Source organism: Schistocerca cancellata, chromosome 1 (genome assembly GCF_023864275.1).
Source record: "Schistocerca cancellata isolate TAMUIC-IGC-003103 chromosome 1, iqSchCanc2.1, whole genome shotgun sequence".
Lineage (NCBI taxonomy): Eukaryota > Metazoa > Arthropoda > Insecta > Orthoptera > Acrididae > Schistocerca > Schistocerca cancellata.
This window is the reverse complement of record NC_064626.1, coordinates 533,850,717-533,868,909: the sequence shown is the minus strand read 5'-3', so window position 1 is coordinate 533,868,909 and position 18,193 is coordinate 533,850,717.

Below are 18,193 nucleotides of genomic sequence, written 5' to 3'. Positions count from 1 at the left end.
CACCTGATGGAGTCTGCACCTGTTCCACAATGCTGGGTGCCACTGATGGACTGCTTCTACTGAAATGATGTCACATGTTGGAGTCTGCACCTGTTCCACAATGCTGGGTGCCACTGATGGACTGCTTCTACTGAAATGATGTCACCTGTTGGAGTCTGCACCTACTCAACATTGCTGGGTGCCACTGATGGACTGCTTCTACTGAAATGATGTCACATGTTGGAGTCTGCACCTGTTCCACAATGCTGGGTGCCACTGATGGACTGCTTCTACTGAAATGATGTCACCTGTTGGAGTCTGCACCTACTCAACATTGCTGGGTGCCACTGATGGACTGCTTCTACTGAAATGATGTCACCTGTTGGAGTCTGCACTTGTTCCACAATGCTGGGTGCCACTGATGGACTGCTTCTACTGAAATGATGTCACCTGTTGGAGTCTGCACCTGTTCCACAATGCTGGGTGCCACTGATGGACAGCTTCTACTTAGATGATGTCACTTGTTGCTGTAGCACCTAGTCAACATTGGTGGATGCTACTGCTGGAACTGTCAACTACTTGTGAAAACATTTTATGTGAATATTTGTATAAACTGATCTTTTGTGTATTACTGTTTGTGAAAAGTTATAAGACTCTTACCTGTACATATTCGTCATTGCTGACGCTATTGATTGAACTGTTTAACCACATAATACTTGTGTAAACTATTATGTAAAGTCATATGTATGAAAGAATTTGTATTCCTTACTGTATTTTATATATTAGGCTATTGAAAGGTCAGTGCAAAGCCAAAATTTTATTTAGTTATATGATATTTACGTATTAATATTATCTTTTATTTTTGTCTGTATTTTTTTTTTGACGAATTTGCTGGTATTTTCACCACCAATGCTGGCAAAAATACCATCAAATTCTAGCCCGTGGAGGAAGGGCATATGAAAGGTGGCTACACTGAGCCACAGCGCCAAAGATCGCGCCAGAGAGTATTGTTCCGCCGCCTCCACTGGCAGTGATTATTGAGACGTAGCGGCAAGCAGTTCTTGCCGAGAAGTTGTGGTGGACACTGCTTGTAGCTGAAGTTAGAGTGAGATGCGGTAGTAGTGAGTGTTTGTTCCATATTTTACGCAGCTATTTGATGGGAGAGATAGCAGATGTTATTCTAATGGAGACATTGTAATGATCAGAGTGAATTTCGTCAATATAAATTAAGGTAACAAACTACTTTTATTTTTCTCTATCATTATTTCAGTGACCTAAATAATGCATCATTACAGGTTCAGTCAACAAAGCATCTGGCTTGTGTTCTTGTATTAGAGTGTAATTTTGGTTTTCTTGCACAATTATAGTATTTCTAATTTTCTTTTATAACGTAAGTATAACTGGTATTTAAAAATTCTTGTCTTGTTGAAGAAGAACCGTGCCAGATGTGCGTTGAGTCATACTACCACATACAGAACAGCTATACTTGTGCTTTGTTGGTTTCGTAGGTTTTATAGTTGCTGGGGACTTAATTAATTAATTGTATTAACTGAAATTTTCATTTCATTCTTTGTGGTTGTTCTATGCATTCAGATTGCGTACTAATACTAGTCAGGGCCAGCCGTTTGCGAAACAGCGTAATCGGACATACAGCGACAGAAAATTAAAAAGTATTTTCATTGCATTGTTATATATTTATTATAATTAAGCCCCCATGCAGCGCCTCTCTTGCAGAGTCTGCCACTTGAGTTTGTTAAACATCTCCGTAACGCTATCACGGTTACCAAATAACCCTGTGACGAAACTACCGTCTGAAATATGTATTAAAATGTCTGATGAATTACTAGATCGTAATAGTTTGTATCTTGCTGTGTACCATATTTTCCTTAGAAAAGCAATAAAATCCTATGTAAAATGCATTGAAACTAGCACTATTTCTTATTACGTCAAAATTCGAAGTTAACTGAATTCTGTTTACAAAGAAAACAACATCGAATCATGAGAATCGTATAAACGAAACCCTTGAAATATTTTCAATTTGGAGAAAACATTTCATATGCAAAAACAATGGAATCACAGTAGACCTAGTGTAAAAGGTCCGTAGTCACGCGTCTCTGCGTCCTTCGAACTCATACCGAAACACTCGCACTTGTCACTAATAAGGTTCTGCATCCCAGATGCAAAACAGGGAAGTCTTTATCTGTAATTTAACTCATTTCATCTGGTCACAACGACTAACGGTACAGACGCCATTCATACAACAGAGTCGCAGGGGTGGGCAGATGGAGAAATCATAGGGACTTCATAGAGAGGATCGTTCCACGGCTGGTTTCTCTTCCGCAGGTGATGGAAAACGACCTGTTCTGATGCCCTCTGCTCTCATCGCCTGCCTGAGACCGTCGCTGCCTCTGCTGCTATGCTCGTTCTCCATTCTGCTGAGCCTTGCTCAAGAGCGGAATGTGCGGAATCGGGCTGTTTTGTGCTTCTCTTTAATTCCTCCCCTCTTTCCTTCACTAGTAGCTCTATTGGATCATTTTCTTTCCCCGTCGACACACCAAGACTAAGTCATATGAAATCCTCAATAGTTCACAAATTTGTAATGTCTCTTTTTCTTGTCGCTCCTTTTAAAAAGGCTTCAAGGTCATCTGACAGCAGATCTATGCTCACACCATGTGTTGGAACTGAGTGAAAATTTAATCTTGTATGGTTCCCTGTACTGGAACATTAGTTTCCATCTCTTTGCTAAGAAGAAAAGGCGTTTCATTCTGATCTTCAGAAGAGATATTTGCTTAACACGTCGCCAGAATCTTCTCTTTTTTATGGTCTAGGTCCAGAGTCCTTAAACATCTTTTATAACTTGCCTGTTAGACGCTTTTGTTGCACTGAGCTTATTTTTGTAGGGAAACACGACGATCACGGCGCATTTTTCTCTTCGTCTGATATGTCGTATTGAGGAACTTGGTTTACACTTACGGGTATATAGTGAATGAAGACCGTTTTTGCACAGCAGTCGATGGGCCAGAATGTGGAAAAGAAGCGGTAACTGACTATTGTGTCAGCATTTCCCTTTCTGTTGTGTCTGATGGCGCAAATTCCTCTTCGGCAAATACATTTGTGTTTGGCGGGAAAATACCGGGCATTTAATACCCAGATGTACAGTATTTTACATTGCTGCTGCTCTAGCATATGCAAGACTGAGGTATTTAGTATTGGGTAGCCAGCAGCCTTCCCCTGCCGTAGAAAGTGCTTTATGGTCCCATCTCAAGTGAAATTATACCTCTGCAATAACGCATAATTAATCAAATTAGCAATGATAAAATAACCTAAAAATTTGCGCCATTATTTGTAATTTCTATAAGTAATTATTAAATTGTAGTTATTAAAAAGTGTACACACAACGTCACACATATATGTAATATAAGACCAGGTCATGGGGTAATATCAGATACTACCGGTTTTACCCCGTTGTTTCTACCCGGTTTTACCCCAACTGCTCTTTATCTGTAAAATTCCTTACACATTAGAAGGTGAACAATCCTTTAATAAGACACACGTTCATAAAGATTGCTACATGTATTAATATTGATTACTTTTGAATACATTGTGGGAGTATACAGTGATCAACGTTATTACAAATATTTACTATCAAAAAGAGTCTTGATCACAAATTATTTATTCCGGTGACCGGTTTCGATCACAACTGTGGTCATATTCAGACCAATGACTAGGAACCTCCTTCTGGTGGTAAATCACTACTCTTTTTTAACAAAGACATGTTGCTGCTCAAGAGTACATCGTCTGACGTGACAATGTTTGCCATTCGACTTTCATAACAACTTCGTTAGAAAGAAGCCTGCTGCCACATCTTTGGAATGGCGTCCATCCTCACCATGGCAACGACTGGTTTGCCTATCGACTACAACAACTTCAGTGGAAAGAAGTCTGCTGCCACATCTTTGGAATGGCGTCCATCCTCACCATGGCAACTACTAGTTTACCTATCGACTCTACAACAACTTCCGTGGAAAGAAGCCCGCTGCCATATCTTTGGAATGGTGTCTAACTTCATCATGGCAACCAGTGGTTCCAAATGGTTCACTAACATGCCATGAGAGGGCAACCTACGTACTGTCTAAACGATGTTCATTTATCCTACTTGTTCAAATATTTTTAACACTTCTTAACTGACAAAAGCAATTGCACAAGGTAAGTTTTATGTGTGTTTATTTTCCTTTCTTGTCAATGTTCTTTTAACTAAAAAAATTTTACGTTGTTATTCGACATATGACCCATTGGTTAGCAATAACATCATTCTGTAAGAAGTGGGCGGAACCTCCAGTATATATAGCAAGACTTGCACTGGTTTCACCAGTAGTGATCTACCACCAGAAGAAGGTTCTTACTCATTGGTTATTCATCTTTTTATAGCTTTGTAGCTATATGTATTTTTCTGTAATGTATGTAGCTCTCTGAACAAAGCTGTGTATATCACTTGTAGCTCTGAAGATGACCACTGTTGTGGTCGAAACCGGTCACCGGAATAAATAATTGTGATCAAGACTGGTTTTGATAGTAATTATTTGTATTAATATTGCGTTACTAATTTCAACTTGTAATACGACGGCGTAAGTTCCTCACTGAACGCAAAATATCACAAAGTGAGACACAGAACAACAAAAATCTAACGCATTATTTTACCCAACAAGACGACTAACGCTGCCAGACCTCACGGTGGTACTGAAGTTGCCGGCTGGTTTCGTCGTGACGGTGCCGATTCCAGCGCCGAAGTCGATTACACCCCACCGCAACTTCTGCCGAGTAGTTTTTTCCGTCGTTCTGAGCTCAAAGCTTGCGAGACGTTTCAACTTTTGTCCTCCTCCTCCTCCTCCTCCTCCTCTTTAATGGCGCATCGCCAAGGTGACAGTCGGCCCTGTTCAGACGGTAGGTTTCCCGTGGCCGCGACCTGTTGCCAGCGCCCAGGCGCCGCAGCCGCGCCGCGCAGCAGGCAGGCGCGCACCCGGCGCCTGCGCGGGACGCCTCAGGCGTCGCGACGCATCGCCAGCCCCGCGCGTCGGCCACAGTCCGCCGACAGCGCAGCGAGGCGTCAACGCGGAACACCAGCGCTGGAGCGCAGCATCCTCCGCAGTCAGAACGCGGCACGGCGGTAAGTCGCCACGCGCTGTGTGCACCGCACACTGTGCTCGCCACGGAGTGGCGAGATTCATTACAACTATGTTTCTGTATTTAGCGCGCGCATGTGATTGTCTCTGTCCTGGGGTCTCCTTGCGATCACAGCGTGCCTCTTTATCCAGAAATCGCTTTACAAAAGTGGCATTGTGTTCCAGACCATTTACACAGAGGTGATAAAAGTCACGGCATACCTCCTAATATCGTGCCAGACCTCCTTTTGCCCGGTGTAGTGCAGAAAATCGACTCGACAAGTCGTTGGAGTCCCCTGGAGAAATATTGAGCCATGCTGCCTCTATAGCCGTCCATAGTTGCGAAAATATTACCGGTGTGGCATTTTTGTACACGAACTGACCTCTCGATTATTTCCCATAAATATTCGATGAGATTTATATCGGGCGATGTGAGTGATCACATCACTCACTCGAATGGTCCAGAATCTCCACCAGACCAGTCACGGTGCACCCGTACATGGTGCATTGTAATCAATGAAAATTACCCTGTTGTTTGGGAATGTGAAGTCCATGAATGACTACAAATGGTTTCCAAGTAGCCGAACACAGCCGTTTCCACCGAGCGAGGTGGCGCAGTGGTTAGCACACTGGACTCGCATTCGGGAGGACGACGGTTCAATCCCGTCTCCGGCCATCCTGATTTAGGTTTTCCGTGATTTCCCTAAATCGTTTCAGGCAAATGCCGGGATGGTTCCTTTGAAAGGGCACGGCCGATTTCCTTCCCAATCCTTCCCTAACCCGAGCTTGCGCTCCGTCTCTAATGACCTCGTTGTCGACGGGACGTTAAACACTAACCACCACAGCCGTTTCCAGGCAAGGATCCACCGAAGCACAGTCCAAGTCATTATGGAGCCACCGCCAACTTGCACAGTGCCTTCTTGACAAAACAGGTCCATGGCTTCGTGGGGTAGCGCCACCCTAGTATAAGCTCTTACCAACTGAAATCCAGTAGTCTAGGGTCCAATCGGTATGGTCATGAGCCCGGGAGAGGCACCACAGGCGATTTCGTGCTGTTAGCGAAGGCGCTCATGCCGGTCGTCTGCTGCCGTAGACCATCCACAGAAAATTTCACCGCGCTGTTCTAATAGATACATTCCACAATGATTTCTGCGGTTATTTCACGGAGTTCTGCTTGTCTGTTAGCACTGACAACTCTCCGCAAAACGCCGATGCTCTCGGTCGTCAAGTGAAGGCCGTCGGCCACTACGTTGTCCATGGTGAGTGGTAATGACTGCAGTTTGGTACCGTCGGCACACTCTTCACACTGTACATCTCACAATATTGAACTCCCTAACGACTTCCAAAATGGAATGTCCCAGGCGTCTAGCTCTAACCACCGTTCCTCGTCAAATGTCTGTTAACTTTCGTCGCACACCCATGATCACATCGTAAAAGTGAAGTGATATCAGGTGTTCCCCAGGGAAGCGTCCTGGGACCTCTGCTGTTCCTGATCTATATAAATGACCTGGGTGACTATCTGAGCAGTTCTCTTAGGTTGTTCGCAGATGATGCTGTAATTTACCTTCTAGTAAGATCATCCGAAGACCAGTATCAGTTGCAAAGCGATTTAGAGAAGATTGCTGTATGGTGTGGCAGGTGGCAGTTGACGCTAAATAACGAAAAGTGTGAGGCGATCCACATGAGTTTCAAAAGAAATCCGTTGGAATTCGATTACTCGATAAATAGTACAATTCTCAAGGCTGTCAATTCAACTAAGTACCTGGTGTTAAAATTACGAACAACTTCAGTTGGAAAGACCACATAGATAATACTGTGGGGAAGGCGAGCCAAAGGTTGCGTTTCATTGCAGGACACTTAGAAGATGCAACAAGTCCACTAAAGAGACAGCTTACACTACACTCGTTCGTCCTCTGTTGGAATATTGCTGCGCGGTGTGGGATACTTACCAGGTGGGACTGACGGAGGACATCGAAAGGGTGCAAAAAAATGGCAGCTCGTTTTGTATTATCACGTAATAGGGGAGAGAGTGTGACAGATATGATACGCGAGTTGGGATGGAAGTCATTAAAGCAAAGACATTTTTCGTCGCGGCGAGATCTATTTACGAAATTTCAGTCACCAACTTTCTCTTCCGAATGCGAAAATATTTTGTTGAGCCCAACCTACATAGGTAGGAATGATCATCAAAATAAAATAAGAGAAATCAGAGCTCGAACAGAAAGGTTTAGGTGTTCGTTTTTCCCGTGCGCTGTTCGGAAGTGGAATGGTAGAGAGATATTATGATTGTGGTTCGATGAACCCTCTGCCAAGCACTTAAATGTGAATTGCAGAGTAGTCATGTAGATGTAGATGTAGGTGTTTTCACACAAATCACCTGAGTACAAATGAAGCCTCCGACAATGCACTGTCCTTTTATACCTACTGTACCCTATACTACCGCCATGTGTATACATGCTTACCGCTATCCCTTGTCTTCTGTGTCGTCAGTGTAACTAGTTACATGTTGAGGCATAGACTGCACACAGTGCATCGTAATTTATGGGGAAAACTGAAACAAATGAAATTATTCGAAAATAGAAATAAAAACTTTCCAGTAATCACAGGACCACAAACGAGCCTCGTGCAAGATAATTGCGAATCTGTGCTAACGACTCGCCATTGATTTCAACTTAAAATATTGCCCCAGTTAGTACAAACGTATTTGAAACGTAATCCGCTCGATTAATTCCCCATTTAATTGGACTAAAATTTCACCCATGACCTACCTTAACAAGAAGCAAAATACTGTTTCACTACGTAACACGTGACAATTTACTGCCCACTCGCGCCTGTTAATGCGGATGTTTCAAGAGTCGTCTTCGGATTTTGACGCAATACTGCATTTGTCTCTGCAGGCGTTACGAGTTACCTCAAACGCACCAGTATTGTTGTAAAGAGACACACAATATGCTCAATATTTTTGTCTTTATTACATTGACCAGTCAAAGTGCAATAACCACTAACAGACGGTAGTTGGCTGCGCTAGCAGTGGACGATATAAAAAGCCTTATCAGAAGGATGCAGTCACTGTCGTAACGGGGCAACGTAGCTATTTAAATGACGTGGAAAAGAGCTCGTTCATTGGCTTTCAAGTCAAGGGTGGAAGCGTTTCCGAAACGGCTAAGTTTGTAAACTCTTCGTGTGCAGCAGTGGTTCAAGTATACCGTACACGGCAAAAGGACGCTATCCAAAATTGGTGCCGAGCAATTGTGGCGCATCATGGGCCATAGATGACAAGCGTGAACGATGACTGCGGAGACATTTACGGGCTAATAGACGAGCAACTGTTCAGCAACTGATCGCCCGGATGAACCATGGGGCTACTACCAGTAGTGTCTCCACAACTGCCGTCCAGCGAACTTCGTTAGTATGGGCCCTCGCAGCAGGCGCCTGGTTCATATACCCATGCTGCGTGTCGTTCATTGGTGGCGAAGGCTGGAATTTGCACGCCAGTACCGCATTTGGACGTCCACTGAGTTCTACGCTCCATTGAGAAATGGACCGCAGCTCGTGGTATAATGGCGAGCGTGGCTGCCTCCGGATCACAGGGTCCCGTTTCGATTCACGGCTGGGTTGGGGATTTTCTGTGCCCGAGGACTGGGTGTTTGTGTTGTCCTCATCATTTCATCATCATCACTATCATCATAATTCGTGACAGTGGCTAGATTGGACTGGGTAAAAAAAATTGGACTGTGTAAAAATTGGGACTTTGTATGGGCGCTGATGACCGCGCAGTTGAGCGCCCCATAAACCAAACATCATCATCATTGGAGAAATTCCCGTTGGCGTGTACGACCCTGCTATAATCGTCGGAAGGTTTTAGCCCGAAGGAGGGAGCGTTATCGATTGAGGAATGTTTTCGTGGAATTCCCTGGGCGTTGTAGTCATTCTAGAAGGCACAGTGGATCAACAGAAGCACTGATCTGTTCTTGGCGGCCACGTGCACCTCTACATACATCTTTTCTCGGCGTGATGGAATTTACCAACAGGACAATGCAATGTGCCACGCAGCTCACAGTGTATGTTTGTGGTTCAGAGAGCACCAGAATGAGTTTACTGTACTCCCCTGGCCACCAAACCCTTCCGATTTTAATCCCGGTCGAGAGGCAGTGGGACCACCACTCAGCCTCTACCAAGAAACCTTGCGCAGCTGATCACCGAAATGGAATCGATATGGCTCCACAATCCTATTGGTACTTCCCTGAAACTCGCTGACTCTCTTCCTGTACGCCTCGCAGCATCCCGCGCTTCAAAATATGGTTATTCAGGCTTTTGACAGGAGGTCGCATTTAATTTGTATTCTGCAACTATTTCGTTATACGGCAGACTCTCGACTCAATACGCAACGTTAGTATACAATTATATTAAGAAAATGTCATATAACGATCGGTGACCTCGTTTAGCACTCACTTTTAAAATATTTCAAAGTGAAAACCATATGTCTACGTCTTCAAAATGTAAATCATGATTAACTGTCACTGTGCAAATATGTGTTCATATGAACGTAAATACGATATACGAATGAACACGGTATTCCACATAAAGAGCAACTATGTTTCACAATCAGGCACAATATACTTGGCGTATGGTATGACATCGTGTAGTTTGAAACACAACGGAACAAGGGGTCTCCACTCACAAGGAGACCGTGCTTACTCGTCATCACCCATTTCGTCCAGATTTATAGTGCATGCAGGGCTTGGCCAGAAATCTAAGTGACAGATGTGGGAGCTTCCGATGACCAAACGTTTAGAAAAAAGGCCATTTTTGGAGCGGGTCGATCGAGGCAACGGCCACTTCCGTTAGCGTCATTTCCCGGCAACGCTCCGCGCAGTAGAGAGATCTCTGAAAGTTTGTCTATTGGTCGTGGAGACCATTCCCTGGGCGGAAACTTCTTAAATTTCCAATTTTTGCGTCATTTACATAGCAAATACATCGAAATAATGTATGAAAAGGCATGAAAAAAGAGGCAAAAGAAAATTCTGGATCGCTTTCCACGAAAGAATTCCACTTACAGCGTCCGCGCGAACCCTGGAAATAACTTTCCGAGAAGGAATAATAATTAATGCGTCCAGGAAGCTCTCGGCTAGCAGCACGCGAACGCTGGCTTCCCCCCTTTTTTACGATGAATATCTCCCTGTATGTGTAAACCATGAATTGCAACATAATAAAAGGGAATCTAATTTTATATGCGAAGTTCTCGTTTACACCTCACAATCCCTTCCTGCAAATTCATGTGCAATCTCAAATTTTCATTTGCTTTTGCCCTTCATGCCTTTGATGAAAATATTAATAAACACAATATATGCTAACGGAACCAGTTAACCACGTCGTGATGCACTACGCCTCTCTTGTAACGTATGCCACTAGAGTTTGATGAGCATCACTGTGTCACTTGCGCTTACTAAACAAACAAGCTACCTACTTCACGCTTGGATTACGCTACCTGAGAGTTCTTCCAGTGAATGTCAGCTTTGCAGAATGTGATCAAAAGTATCCGGACACCCCCAAAAACATACGTTCTCATATTATATGCATTGTGATGCCACCTACTTCCGACTACTCCATATCAGCGACGTCAGTAGTCATCAGACATCGCGAGAGAGCAGAATGGGGCGTTCCGCGGAACTCACGGACTTCGAACGTGGTCAGGTGATTGGGTTGATTGGGTGTCACTTCTGTCATACGTCTGCACGCGAGATTTCCACACTCCGAAACATCCCTAGGTCCACTGTTTCCGATGTGATAGTGAAGCGGAAACGTGAAGGGACACGTACAGCACAAAAGTATACAGGCCGACCTCGTCTGTTGACTGACAAGAAAAAAATGTTCAAATGTGTGTGAAATCTTATGGGACTTAACTGCTAAGGTCATCAGTCCATAAGCTTACACACTACTTAACCTAAATTATCCTAAGGACACACACAAACACATTCACGAGGGAGGACTCGAACCTCCGCCTGGACCAGCCGCACGGTCCGTGACTGCAGTGCCCTAGACCGCTCGGCTAATCCCGCGCGGCTGACTGACAATAGACCGCCGACAGTTGAAGAATGTCGTAATGTGTAATAGGCAGACATCTGTCCAGACCATCGCACAGGAATTCGAAACTGCATCAGGTTCCACTGCAAGCACTATGGCAGTTAGGCGGGAATTGAGAAAACTTGGATTTCATGGTCGAGCGGCTGCTCATAAAGCACGCTTCACGCCGATAAATGCCAAACGACGCCTCGCTTGGTGTAAGAGCGTAAACATGGGACGACTGAACAGTGGAAAAACGGTGGTTGAAATGACGAATCATGGTACACAATGTGGCCATCCGATGGCAGTATGTGGGTATGGCGAATGCCCAGTGTGCGTCATCTGCCAGCTTCTGTAGCACCAACAGTAAAATTCGGAGGCGTTTGCACCCCTTGTTGTTTCCGTGGCACTATCACAGCGCAGGGCTACATTGATGTTTTAAGCACCTTCTTCCTTCCCACTGTCGAAGAGCAATTCGCCGATGGCGTTTGCATCTTTGAACACGACCGAGGTCCGCAATTCGTGGTCTAGGGGATAGCGTTGCTGCCTCTGGATCACGGGGTCCCGGGTTCAATTCCCGGCCGGGATGGGGATTTTCTCTGCCCAGGGACTGGGTGTTCGTGCTGTCCACATTATTTCATCATCATCATTTGTGAGAGTAACTAGATAGGATTTTAAAAAAGTTGACTGTGTAAAAATGGGGACTTGGTAAGAGCGCTGATGACCGCGCAGGTGAGCGCCCCACAAACCAAACATCATCAAACATGATCGAGCACCTGTTTAGATTGCACGGCCTATGGTGGAGTGGTCACACGACAATAACATCCCTGTAATGGACTGGCCTGCACAAAGTCCTGACCTGATTCCTATTGGATGTTTTGGAACGCCGACTTCATGCCACGCCTCGCCGACCGACATCAATATCTCTCTTCAGTGCAGCACTCGGTGAAGAATGGACTGCCATTCCCCAAGTAACCTTCCAGCACCTGGTTGAACGTATGCCTGTGAGAGTGGAAGCTGTCATCAAGGAAGTCACTTTCAGCCAGGTGTCCGGTTACTTTTGATCACATAGTGTAGTTAAGTATTTATGTGTGGCGGTTTATGTAGATAATTTTCTCTTCTATGGGGCGAGAGGCTGCTGGATCTCTCCCCACTCCCACCACTTGGTACACCAATGTGGAGGAGTTACATTTTGGACATAACAGGGCTGACAAAAGTGGTAGGCTGCAAAAGAGAATCTCCCCGTCGTTGACAGTGTAGAGATCACAGAAAGTATTGATACCAGCCGTAACATTGACCCTTCACTGCAAGCATAGTTTTAACAGTCTTCATATTGTGAGACAGAGTGTTACATAAACGCCACATCCCTTCGTAGTCAAGCTATGAGAGGATATGGTTCTTAATGGTCATCTGTCCTTCGAAGAGGGACGTAAAGCTCGATGAGCCCCTAAGTGCTACTGGAGAGCAGCAGGGTGTGTAGCGTTGTTCTTTTTTCATTTCTCTCATTACCACAATCACTCGAAACAACACAGCACAAGAATTCGTCAGTCACCCGTGTGACTACACATATTACAACTCACTGACAAGACGCAGGTGGGCAGTGACACGCCATCTCTACTGGGAATGAGCCTATAATATGATGATGTAATACGTCGTTTTGTTATTATACTTCTAATGGTTCCATGATTTAGTCGTGCCAGCACTAACGCTGCATACTTGTTTCATATGTATTAGCTACTGCATCGCGAATCTAGGCACCAGACACGAAAGAGCCGAAACTTCGCAGTTGCCGTCTGCGTAAGGCGACGCGGTATTCATGAGCCATTTATATACAGTAACGAGCGCAACAGACCCTGAAAGGGCAAATTACGCGGAATGTATAACGCAGAGGAACGGCGCGCTACGCACATGTTCATGAGAACTAAAAATGCATTTAGTGTGTCCCGCTGGTAACTCTTTCACAGAGAAATTCAGTTTAATCTCGCAGGCACACGTATTTCCATCCCTTTCAGACGACAATGAAGTTTTTTTAGGTAGAGGATGAATGTACGCATCGAGGTGTACAAATGTTCACCAAGCTTCCTCTGACACGTCACCCACAGCGTGTAGCTCGCATCAGATGGTAATGCGAAAGGCGCAACTGGAAGGATGGTTGACGTAATGTTTTCTTTTTAATTTGATGAAAGCAGACTCTTGCTCATCAGGACAAGGACGATTGCAAGATGTCTCGCATGACCCATTGAAAGTGGAGAACCGTAGCCTACGGTTGCGGTCCAACTTTTCTATTTGCTCGAGGAAAAGCTGCTAAACGCAAGATGCGTCCAGTCTTTTGTGTTGACTCTCCCACAACAGAGCACTGTAACATTTCTAGCTTTTGTAGCCATGATTACTCTCTTGTTGTCCAAAGCATCTTACGTATTGTAGCAGGCAGCTGACATCATAAAAACGGGTTGATCGGTGTTTGCCACACGTCACTTCGCATACGGCGCTACAGTTCGCTGAGCTCTTGCGTTTAGTTATTGTGGAACTAGCGGAGCCTGCTATACACTCCGGCTGGCTACTGGACTACGTTTGCATGCCAATACCTAAGACTTCGATACTATTCACTAATAAGGAGAGGCGAATTTTCATAAGGGTAAAAAGTATCATTAATGTACTCATTAGAATATTATTGAATAAAACAGTCTTGTTTCTGAAAATGTTGCTTTAACGACGCGTTCATCAGATTATCATGAATTGAGAGACATTTGTAGAATTGTTATGCTGTGAATAAGCACACGTCCATATCGAGCTCATTCCACGACATAGTAGTTATACAAATGTCTCTCAATCCATTGTAATATGCTGCTGCCTTACAAAGGCACTACGCGTCATTAATGCAAAATTTATCAATAAAGACTGTTTTATTGAAGAATAATCTTTATACGATGTACCAGTCGGTCACGTGGAGTGGGAACTGTTTCTTAGGATTTAATTACTAAAATAATCTGACAATAACATTTGTAAAATAAAAACATGAATAAGAAATTATATGAACAGCCCGAATTACTTCGTACATTGTCCGAATGTCATGAGCAGCACCGCAAGAAGTGATTGGCGCTGACTGTCGCTAATGGGGTGTTCGCCTTGCAGTTATCAGTGAAGTTGGGTCTTCACAAGAGTCTGTGAGAAACGCAGGCCAGTTACCGACTGGGAAAGTTATTAATTGCTGAGTCTGTGAGAAACGCAGATCCATTACCAACTGGGAAAGTTATTTAATGCTCATCGCGCACGGAAAGTATTTTTTGACATATATGGGTTATCTTGTGTACATTATAGATCGTTGATCGTTATGATCACACAACTTTGTGATTATGGTTTCGTTATTTTGACCAACGTCAACGTCGTGAATAAAATACTTGGTATCCTTTGTGAAGTTTCGTCACTTGTTTCTAAATCTAAAAACTGGAGTCATGTATAGCAGCAAGCCATTTCAGCCAACAGTATCTGATCAAAAACCGACGGCTCACCAATCATTGAACTGGTACAAATTACTTGAAGACGACAGGGTCGACTTGTGTACCTGAGCGGTTCTAGGCGCTTCAGTCTGGAACCGTACGACCACTACGGTCGCAGGTTCGAATCCTGCCTCGGGCATGGATGTGTGTGATATCCTTAGGTTAGTTAGGTTTAAGTAGTTCAAAGTTCTAGGGGACCAGATGTTAAGTCCCATATTGCTCACAGCCATCTGACTTTTATTTTTTTTTTTTAAAAAAAAAAAAAAATGACGACAGGTCAGTACTGTAGGATCTTTTTCGTTACGTTAAGATCCAACTGCGATCGCCGCCTGGACTGTAGTCTCATCTGCATTACCAGCGCAACGTCCTCTCCAAGGTGTTCAAATATCAGGAGACAGGGAGGAAGGCTCCGTTACCGAGCAAGAGCTCGGATCAGGGGGAAATGGATTGCCGCTATTTCAATGAAACCAACTCTGCCTGAACTGTAATTGATAACTGTAATTGATGTGAAGCCACGGAAAGCGTGAATCTGGGTGGGCAGATGCGTATTTTGAACGCTCTCCTCCCTCAAGAAGATTCAACCAATATGTTACTTCCTTCCCGCGTATATCTCACGATAAGAGCACCAGAGAATTTTTTTGGAAAAAAAGTCAATAAGTGCTGAATTATTTCAGTGCTTTTCAAGTGACATCAGACATACAGTTTAGAAAATTTGCAATAGCTGTGTAAAAAATGTTTGGCTAGTCACATATTTTATATTTTAAAATATAACTGTCAACAAAAACGAAATACGCGAGAAGAGTGGTAAGTGAACTCTTACTTTGGTTACAATATTTTTGGAATATATGCGGTAAATTTCGAGGTCTGCGGCGGAGTCGTCAAATAAATTTCATGAAGGGTCTCCAAAAAATGGTGCAAATGGCTTTAAGCACTATGGGACTTAACATCTGAGGTCAATAGTCCCCTAGGCTTAGAACTACTTACACCTAACTAACCTGAGGACATCACACACATCCATGCCCGAGGCAGGATTCGAACCTGCGACCGCAGCAGCAGCTCGGTTCCGGACTGAAGCTCCTAGAACCGCAAGGTCACAGCGGTCGGCCAAGGGTCTCCAGTTAGTGAAGATAGGCAGAGTAAATTTCAGAACTATATTTACAGTGTAACTGATATTTCTCCACGCTGCGTAATTGCGAGAGAACCGGTAACAGAGGATCTGATGCATTCCCACGGGGTAGCTAATCAAAGACTAATGTTGCTCAAAGCTTCGCTGCAGAACACATTCCAGTAACAAAAGCATTCCTTATACAGATAGGCTTTCTGCTGGCTTCGTCCAGAGGATAGCGAGAAGTACAACAAGTACTTTAACAACAGATTGGTTGTGATTTACGTGTTCGTAGAGATTGCAGTTCCAAACTGTTAAAACATTCAACATTGTCAAAATATATGGCATAATTCTGAAAAAGATGAGCTCCGAAGATGATAGCAAAGTACTGTTGAAACCGAACATTAATTTAAAATAAATGTTTAAATGTGATCTCGGCCCTGAAGTATTTCTTCAAATATTACCAAAAATATTTATGCTAACCAGGAGAATACTTCATACTGAAGTCAGCAACAGTTCGTAGCCACGCATCTGCAACTATTTTGCAAACGAGCCGTTCGTAACTGGAAAGTTTGGACTTTTATTATAGCGTACTGTCACCTGTGTCAGTTTTCACTACTAATTATGACACATCCTTCGTACGCCTCTGGCGCCCTCTGCTTGGCGCCTGAAGCGGCTGTTAGCGTAGTTCGGGACTTAAACCTGCCCTGGGTTCAGCCTACCCTGGATTAAATTCGCAATACCAAGGGAGGGGGTGATAGTTTATGCCCACCTTTTCAAAATACTGTAGTCTAGTCACATGTTATAAAACTTTGAAAATTTTTTTATCCTTTTCAATGAAGACTTCTACGAAATAATATTAATGTTTTCAATTTTTCAGTTAAATTCTATCAAAAAATTTTAAGCCTTAGTAGTAAATGCGACAAAACACAATGTACGACCCCGGAGAAATTTTTCTGTCTTTATGTTTATGAAACATGAAATGTGTGCACCACAGAGTCCACAAATGCTAACTACTTGCAAGCCTTTCTGCATAATAAAGGAAGGCGCAGCCTTCACATTTTTTATTCTGCGGCCAGCAAGGATTTGCCTCGCTGTTTCGTATCGTCTTTTATCATTCAGCTTTCGGAGTGTATTAATTTGTTACGTTTATCAGCTTTGCATGCAGCTACTGGTGAAAGAAATGGAAAAGTGTTGTCGTGGAGCGCGTCCGCCATTGGCGTGATCCAAATATTGTGTTACCAGGTTATCAGATCATTTATCGAGCACCAATGAACCTGCAGTCTCTCAGAAACGAAGTCCGATAGTCAATTAACCTTACAGTATAATTTGACTCACCGATCGTGTTACGCACTCCACTTTTGAAAACAACGTTGGGCCACGTCCGTAGCTATGCGTTACTCTTAAATATCAGTCTGCAGTAACAGAATATCACAATTGGAATTAAGGGGAGATTTACTATATTTTGGTTCAAAAAATCGATTTTTTAAATTGCATTTTTGGATCCATCAAATTGTTTAGAATCCACCCCCGAAACGGTTTTTCCGAATACGGAACGTAAATGTTTGATATTCGCGGTTGAAAAAACAAAATGCGCCTGCCTTGAAATCGGCCTTTTTCACGCACCAGTTTTTTTCTTTCGCAGGACAAGTTATTGTACCGGTGGTTGGGAAGAAACACACAAAATTCAAGTGAAAGTTTGAATGCGTGTGTTTGGATGTTAGCCCCCAAGCATTTGCATTCTGGTGGGAATACTATGTGGATTACGATTTTCCTGGCAATGAGCATCGTCAACGAAGGGTATTCAGCAATTCTGAAGACCATGACAACGATGGACGTCGCTCTGGGACTCTACTCAACGCCGTTTGCCAAGCATTCGGACGACCACCTGATTCAAGCGGCCGAAATCCGCTTGTCACCGACCATACGAGCGGCTCTGGAGCAGCGCAGGATGGCCCAGATCGAACAAAACGCCCTCTATGAGGAAGAGGATGGACTAGTTTAGGGACCCGGAATAGCAGACTCAACCTACGTTGCATAATATTGTATTTATATGTAGTCAAAACTTCAAACGCGTTTTTCTCGAAATTAAGTTTTTTTTATAGCGCGGTATGGTAACTTTAAATCTAATGAATCGATTGGCGTGATTATTTGTTTCCAACGAAGCTAACTACACTACTGGCCATTAAAATTGCTACACCACGAAGATGACGTGCTACAGACGCGAAATTTAACCGACAGGAAGAAGATGCTGTGATATGTAAATGATTAGCTTTTCAGAGCATTCACTCAAGGCTGGTGCCGGTGGCGACACCTACAACTTGCTGACACGGGGAAAGTTTCCAACCGATTTCTCATACACAAACAGTAGTTGACCGGCGTTGCCTGGT